This window comes from Pteropus vampyrus, unplaced genomic scaffold, assembly GCF_000151845.1.
Source record: "Pteropus vampyrus isolate Shadow unplaced genomic scaffold, Pvam_2.0 Scaffold48, whole genome shotgun sequence".
Classification (NCBI taxonomy): domain Eukaryota; kingdom Metazoa; phylum Chordata; class Mammalia; order Chiroptera; family Pteropodidae; genus Pteropus; species Pteropus vampyrus.
In genome coordinates this window covers 2,891,371-2,897,271 of record NW_011888829.1, presented here as the reverse complement: position 1 = coordinate 2,897,271, position 5,901 = coordinate 2,891,371, and the positions used below count along the sequence as shown (strand labels likewise).

Genomic DNA, 5,901 nt, shown 5'->3' with positions numbered 1-5,901 from the left:
GGCTGTCAAAATCACAAGAAATAAAATAGCTCACAAGTCAAACCCAATTACAATGAAATTTCGAGGGGGCCCAATTTTTTTCTAGTGTAAAAATTTAGGCCCATCTTTCTCTAAATAAAGAAACTTGGGGCTAAGCCTTGGAATTCCATTACACAAGAGATTGGAGAGTTGTTTTCTGTTTTTTTTAAAAGTGATATTTACTTTACTGAAATTTCACAAGCAATAGCAGAATTTTTTTTTTTTTTTAAAGAGCCCTATTTCAAAACATACATACTTTGGTTTGCTGTATCCAGATGTGCCTTCCTTCGTGAAAGAACGACGTGAAATAGGTTAATCAACTTATAATGGCATTAAGGGATGGTTAGAAATAGATCAAATTATAATGGCATTAAGAGATTGCTTATTTAAGGGAACTCTATTATAAATGTATTGGTAGGGTATATTTGTTATAAAAAGACTCACCTCTATTTTGTTTATTATGTAAATATGAATTTTTACATATGATATTTGCTTCAAGGGAGATGTACCAACACTGATTCCTTTTAAACTACATAATCGTTCTTCATTAAAAAAAGTAATGATGTACTTTCTCCAAATACAATCCAATCCTGAATGGTCTATATAGTTCTTCCTAGCTCAACATCTGATGTAAAAAAATTCCTTGTTTCATTCTATACAAACAAATCAGTTATGAGATTAAAAAAGAAACACCCAGGAAACACCCAACGCATTCCCTCATATCCTTGAAGGAAGGCATAAGCTAAGATAGTCATTGTTTCTACCCGCCCTTCTGAATCTTACCCTAAAATAACTAAAATCTGGTATTTTGCCATTCCAGAAAAACTTCCGATTATGACAACAGGCTCCCACTCAAACATTGATGAAGACCGAAGAAACGTTGCACGTCAGCTGGGCCCATTCTAATTTGAGAAAATCAAGACCCAGGGTGGTGCCTGAAACCAAAGAGTTGAGGGTTAACCTGTTTACACTGTAGATTCTGTAACAAGAAAGATGGTGACTAAACATAAAGATCACCAAACGAATGATTTTCTCCAAGGAATTCTCTGAATAGGACATAATGTGTTGCCATGGGACAGTCCTGTCTCTGAGTCAAGACCCAAGGCCCAAGATGTGAGGTATAAAAAAAATTAAAGGAGCCATAAAATTTTCAGGGGAAAAAAATGGCCTACTCCCTCGAAACCTATCCTTTATGAGCCAGGTATGCCATCAGGATCACTGAGATACTCTTATCCCTGAGTGCCGCGCTGGGGGGAAAAGGAAAGTGCTTCAGAAGTGCCAGGCTGTCTGCTTTGTTGTTTAAATGCACAGGGAGAGACTCACTGCCAGGAGGCACCCTTTCACCCCGAGATAAAAGCGACAGGGATCCCACAGGTGAGATCAGAGTGACAGGAATCCCACAGGCTGCCAAACCTGGAGGCCCGGGCAGGTTCTGGCTTAAAGCCACTTAGTCTTTTGCTCTGTCACATCTCGCGGGCCTGCTGAAGCATAACAGAGGATCTCAACCATCCGAAGGAGTGTTTTATGCACTGGATGCATGAGCCAGAAGACACAAATCCTGGATCAGCTCTGTAATTATTACAGTGACCTTGGGCAAAATCATGCACACTCTCTACTCCCTCTGAGATGAGGAAAAATTGGATCTGTCTTCCAACAGCCTCGTGGAGATAAACTGAATGCACAGATAGGCTGATCCAGACATGATATGATATTGTGCTAAATGACAGGGGGCTGAGAACCGTTAGCAGGCCATGACCATGAACATGAAGTAGTGGTGGGCTACTTCACCCTTATCCACATGGGTGTTTCTTACCTCCATCTTGAATAGCCAGTTAGCAAATATTGGGAGCGTGGAACCCACTGGCTCTCTGCTCCCGCATGTTCCTTTCTCTCGCAAAACCCAACCGGCTAAGGTAATAAACCCTCTTTTATCGCCAAACGCTACTAGAATCCAGGAGCTCAACAGCCTGGTCAGGACAGAATATGCTGAGACAGTGGGGAGTGAAAAACCTCTGGTTAATTCTGTTACCCCACACTGCCTGCTCCAAGCTAAGCCATTAATGCCAACCCCATTACTAGAAACAAACAAACAAAAAAAGATTAGAAAGGCAAGCTCCATTATTCTAAATGAAGAAGATAAAGCGATATTAACTCCCCACAAAAGCAGCAAAATTTGACGCTTCTCCATTCACTTAGAACGATTCCTTTCACTAAGAGCTCAATAAATGTTAGCTGTTTTATTGCTGTTATTACTACATGCCTTACTAAAACTGGGACAAATTATTAAGCATTTCTCTGATCTATCGGCTTATTAGCATTCTACAAAATGATGAGGCCCGTTAAACATCATTTATTCTTAGTGACCTCATACTAGATTCTGATCTGCCATTTGCTCACCAAGGGGCTCGTGTTCAGTTCATCCATCCTTAAATGGTAAATCTCCCCTTTCCCCTTTTGAAACCCAGGCCCTCCTCTCCAGTCTGAGACCTCTCCCAGCCCGTGCGAGTCCTCCACAGAGATCACCTACGGCACTTCACGCCTCCATGCATTTCTTCAGCGCCCTTCTGTTTTAACCGGCAATTATATTTTATGCAAAACTCTCACTCAAGCTTTTATAAGAGAACTGGTTATAGTCAAACTGGATTATCATGTTCTCGCTTTGGTGTCACTCCTGACCAAAGAGAAAAGAAGGAAGATGGATGGATGCACGGACAGACGGAGGGACGGACGGATGGACGGACAGACGGAGGGAGGGAGGGAAGGAGGGAAGGAGGGATGGAAGGAGGGATGGATGGAGGGATGGGGGGATGGAGGGATGGAGGGATGGAGGGATGGAGGGATGGAGGGATGGAGGGATGGATGGATGGATGGATGGATGGATGGATGGGTGGATGGATGGATGGATGGATGGATGGATGGATGGGGGGATGGAGGGATGGAGGGATGGAGGGATGGAGGGATGGATGGAGGGATGGATGGATGGATGGGGGGATGGGGGGAGGAAGGAAAGAAAAGAAGGAAGAAAAGAAAGAAGGCCTAGCTAGACAAGCCAAAATAAGCCAGAAAGAAAATGAGATCATCACCCAGTGGGCAGCTGAGAGTCCATGGCAGAGCGCCAGCAGAAAGGGAGAAAACAGGGCGACTTGGTGGTGAGAGAATGTCCTGGACGTGCTCAAGCGATCCTGACCCTGGTTCTAAGCACCCGCCTACCGAACCCTCCCCAACCGACGACGTTTCTGGGTTCTCCAGTGTCGCTCTGGCAGCGGAGTCCTGGTGCTCCGAGGGTCTCCTGCCGGGCGCTGTCACCACCAGAATGGTCCCTGCCCTGCCACCGCGGCCCTGCCCGTCCTCTTACTGGAATCTGGAAAGACCGGAGAATGTCTAAAGAAGCTGAAAAAAGAGAAGAGAGGCCAGAATCTTCTCTTTCTAAGGAAGATCATAAATGAAATCTAGTGATCTCAGAGCAGTGATGACAATAAGCACACTGAAGCCACCCTACAGTCCTTCTGGGAGACGTGCAAACACCGCACGTTAAGACACGTTGCCAAACGGCTTAACTGGGTATTTTTCTCTCAGAAAACGGTGTAGAACAGCACTTCTACATTTTCTTCACAATTGGACAGTGGTGAATAACTGTTTACTGCATCATGAAGAGAGAACATCTGCCTTCTGGCCGTGAAAGATTCTTTGCCATTACCCACGAAGCCAATGGTCTCTGAAATCACATAGGTTTCAATGTGATAATGATGCAATGTCTTCGAGGGAATATTTGGGAAACAAAGTCAAGAAAACTTCGTTAATAAATAATACAAGAAGTAAAAGGACAGGGGCGGGTGTTATCAAAGAATGCTGCATTTGGAATCAAAAGGTTTGCATTTAGATGGAGCTCTGTCCCAAACTGGCTCTGTGGCCTTGGGCAAGTCATTTATCCCGTCGGAGTCTCTTTTCTTTGAATATAAAATAAAAGAGAAGGATCAGCTGGTCTCCCAAGTTTCCTGCAGCTCTGACATTCTGAGGCCAGTTAGGATGCAGGCAGCCTCCTCCGCTTCCACTCACCTAAGGGAATAAAACAGCCTGAAAACAAATCTTAAGCCTGAGTCACTGTTCCCTGCAACTCCCTCTCTCTGGCCTTTTCTGAGGCTCTTTTGGCAGAGAACGAGATCCCCCGAGGATGGCTGAGCTAACAGCTGGATAGTACTGACTGATTTCCGCCTTCGAACAGCTGGTCTAGGAGACAAACAACCGAACAGACTTTTATCAGAAAAAATGACTCGACTTTTGCAAGCCAAGTATAGATGGAGAAAAATATCAGACTTAAAAAGTGCTGTATTTTCTCCTGACCCGCACCTCCTTACTTAAATGGACCGATATCCTCCCAGCCTTAGCTATGCAGAACCTCTATGAGAAACGGGAACAGACAGAGAGAGAGACGTAAGAGAGGAAGGGAAGGGAAGGGAGGGGAGAGGAAAAGAGAGGAGAGAGAACCCCAGAAAAATTCATGGCTATGGTTTCATGATTTCTGCTCCACTCCTTAGAAGAAACCCAAAGTTCTGACGTGGTTAGAAGGTCTCAACCCATCCCTATTGATTGGTATTTTAGCTAAAAAGATTCTTCATCAATTAGGGTTGTCCTGCCAATTGTCCTGAGCACTACATGTCAGTAGCCTCCTCTTCCCATCATGCTGACAACCAAAACTGCTACCATTCGTTTCTTAAAGCAAAAGCAGCTTTCACTTTGAAGACTCCGCTGGATCGTGAGGAACCTATTCATTAACTCAGGTTCTTTCCGTGGGTCTGTTTTCATTACTCATGTGAAATGTGGCACTGCGTCAAAAAATTCTGTTGAGGACTCTCTGGGTCATTGAATTATATTCCCTCCACGGCCGAGTGACCCACCAATATCGGAGTGCCCCTTTCCCCATTCATCCTAATACCCTCGCCATTTGCAAAGCTCGGGTTTCTAACAGGTTAAACTTCTAACTAACTTTTAAAGTCTGGGCTTGTAATAAACTCATCTTTTCCTCACCTTTGTTTAAACAGATTTTTGCCACCAGCAGCCCATTTAGAAGGGAAAGGGAAAGAAAAACAGCAGCTCACAAAGCCGTACACAGAGTCTGTGTGTGGAGCAAAGGTGCAGCTGGACCACCTCGCCGACTCGTGATGTCTGCAACGCGCAGTAAAACCGGGCGATCGTGCCAGTGCTATACTCCAGTCTCAACAAAGTGGTTTGTTTGTTAGGACTTCTAGCTCATAAAAGAGGTATTTAAAAACTCTACAAGTAGCCTCGGGAACAGACCAGGGGAAAAGTAAACATGAAGCACAAGTTTTGCCTGTCCGAGCAGAAAGCACTGTGCCAGTGACACGAGAGCGGCTAACAAACGAAGGTGAATGAAGCGAAGTGGCTGAAAACAGGATCGCGACCACCGAGAAAAATTTGCTGACCGAAGATGGATAACCCCGACTCGACAGCTATGATCTACCAATCAGTCTGTCTGTCTGTCTGTCTGTCTGTCTATCTATCTATCATCTATCACGTATCTGAAACTTCAAATAGCCCATATAAGATTGTTTCAATAAAGTATGGTATGTCTAAGGAAGTAGCTATTAAAAATGCTATTGTAGAAAGCTGTTTGTTAATGAAAGTTTGCTACACATCACAATAAAATGTTCACATGATATGTCAAAGTGAAAATATATCACAAAAACTGAATTCTCTATATTTTCAATTACAGAGAATTGTCTGCAAATGCTATATAATGTAGAAGTGGACGGACGGATACCTGGCAAAAGTGGACAGCACTTCTGCACAGTGTAACGTGTCTTTTAATTCTTCTTATCTATATTTTCTACAATAAAAATCTCTAGATTTTTAATGGCCGGGGGG

General features: G+C 43.9%; 1 protein-coding gene and 1 long non-coding RNA gene across 2 annotated transcripts in view; one reads left to right on the top strand and one right to left on the bottom strand.

Moving 5' to 3' along the window:
• The window catches only part of CREB3L2 (cAMP responsive element binding protein 3 like 2), a 112,629-nt gene that overhangs the window by 59,841 nt on the left and 46,887 nt on the right, over positions 1 to 5,901 (bottom strand). The gene's annotated exons all lie outside the window — the stretch shown is intronic.
• On the top strand, positions 3,972 to 5,711 carry LOC111739206. The gene is made up of 2 exons (XR_002780172.1): positions 3,972 to 4,449; positions 5,058 to 5,711. It is a non-coding gene; the product is annotated as an uncharacterized LOC111739206 (long non-coding RNA).